Source organism: Mus caroli, unplaced genomic scaffold (assembly GCF_978045245.1).
Source record: "Mus caroli unplaced genomic scaffold, Mus_caroli_1 scaffold_2, whole genome shotgun sequence".
Lineage (NCBI taxonomy): Eukaryota > Metazoa > Chordata > Mammalia > Rodentia > Muridae > Mus > Mus caroli.
The window spans coordinates 126704278-126706346 of NW_028227257.1; the positions used below are offsets into that span (position 1 = coordinate 126704278).

At 37.8% G+C, this 2069-nt stretch overlaps 1 non-coding gene across 1 annotated transcript; it reads right to left on the reverse strand.

Moving 5' to 3' along the window:
• Positions 1-600: 600 nt before the first annotated feature.
• Positions 601-733, reverse strand: LOC115030476 (small nucleolar RNA SNORA51). The gene has a single exon (XR_003836072.1). It is a non-coding gene; the product is annotated as a small nucleolar RNA SNORA51 (small nucleolar RNA).
• Between the last annotated feature and the right edge of the window lie 1336 nt (positions 734-2069).

Sequence of the window (2069 nt, forward strand, 5' to 3'; positions counted from 1 at the left end):
AACAAAAGAGACAAATGAGGACCCAAGGTGATAGCTAAATCAGTAAACAGAATGCTGTGTAAATAAGAGGACCTGGGTTTGGAGCCATGACACACAAGTAAAAAGCTGGGTTCAATAGCATGCATTTAATCTCTGTGCTGAGGTGTGAGAAGGCAGGTGGATCTGTAGAGCTCATGAGCTACACAGCCTATGTAAATTAAAGTTCAGCAGAAGATGCTGTCCTAAAAGCAAGGTGGAAAAGATACACATAGTACTACTGCAACATGTTATGCTAAGGCAGGTGATATTCATGGGACGCCTCCCCTTTTCTGAGGAAAAAGGGAGGAGGTAGGATAGAGGGGGCGAGGAACTGGGAGGAGAGGAGGAAATGCAGATGCAGATGTAAATAAATTAATTATTTTTAAAACATGAAATAAATATAGGTTTATTTGCAAAATAATTTCATAGTCTCCACATTCAAAATGGAAAGGTCTTTTTTGATACAGTCCAATCCAGAAGTATCTAGGAGACCAAAATTTTGAATAGTACAACCCCAAGAGAGCAAGAAACTACATAGCTGCATACTCACAGATAGTGGTACTCACTTTTTCTTTTTTAAATCCATGTCTCCCCATTAACAATACAGACCAGGTACAGTGGCCTAGGCTGAGGTGTACATGGGGTAGGTTTATTCTGACTCCTCTTTCTATACAGTCAGTGTAGGGACACAGCCTGTGGTAAGCACAAGGAGGCCACTCACTCTTTATATAGAAATAACTATGCATCTATCCTCAAGAAAGTTTTTGACAAGCTTCAGATAATTTATTTATAATGTCCTTAAATATTTAAAAAAATAATTTTCTGTATTATCCATAATATATTCTAATTATTTATGAGAAATAGTTTTAAGCCTTTAAATATAAGCAAAGAAACCACTTCATTTACAATTTCAGGGTAGAAAATTAAAATACTTTAAAATGTGTTCTTTTTGGGAGTTGATTTAGAATGTGAATCCAAACACAATCTCTTCCACACACACTAGATGTCACTGCGTGACCTGAAATATTGGTTGTAATTTGAGCTATTGCTTTAGCATCACTAGAGGCAAAATTAGTTCAGAGCACAAAATGATCTCCAGATTTATTTTCCAAACAACAACATATGGCTTCTATCTGGACAATTATATGGATACTAATGAATTCCTCTTGAAATTCCTCCAGAAATTGTATACAGGAATAAAAGAGGCAAGCTTATAGTTTCCTTTTGCATCAATTCTTACTGTCTCACACTCTAATATTAACTAAAAATTTTGCATTTAATGTGTAAGTAATTACTCTCATTTTGAAGAATAACGGCACTGTAGAGAAAATAAAGATTGATTAACTTAAAAACTATTCCTATAAAACATTAAAAAAAAAATCAGAGGGAATAGTACCTGAAATGCAGTCCCACCTAGTGGGTTCATGCTCAATATAGAGTCTGATACAACAAGAAAAGGAACGGTTCCAAGGCTCAGCTGATGTGCAGTAAATGCTCAATCCCTCATCCACATAGCAAGCTGCCTCTGGTCTTAGCACCACTGTCCCAGGAAAGATTCACTTATGAAGGACTTCCATCACAGAGGCATTGCACAATTCTGGGAACACAAATTGGAGGCCCTGCTCCCAGCGAACCTCAGAATAATAAGCCTTTCAAAACACTTGGAAGAAAGTAGGCAGAATATGAAAGTTGGAACAAAATCAGGATCAGATACAAGGCATACAGTGGATGTAGCAATGTAAGTATAGTAGTGATGTTCAAAGCTGAAAGACTCTCTCAAACTCAGTTGTAGAGCATGGAACCCAGCAGGACATATAGACCAAAGCAATAGTCCCCTAGTCCCACAGGCTGTAGAAACAGCCGAACTTTAAGGGACTCTGAAGCCAAAAGAATCGCCATACCACTTACCATGGCAATAGAAGGGAAGGCTACATAGGTCAAAGGAAGTTTGTCAAGAACTTAGTGCAGTGTATTAGAGGATAGAACTATGGGACACAAGTCAAGAACATAGTCTATTCTCCTGTACCTGAGATTAGCAGGGCTCCTATCAA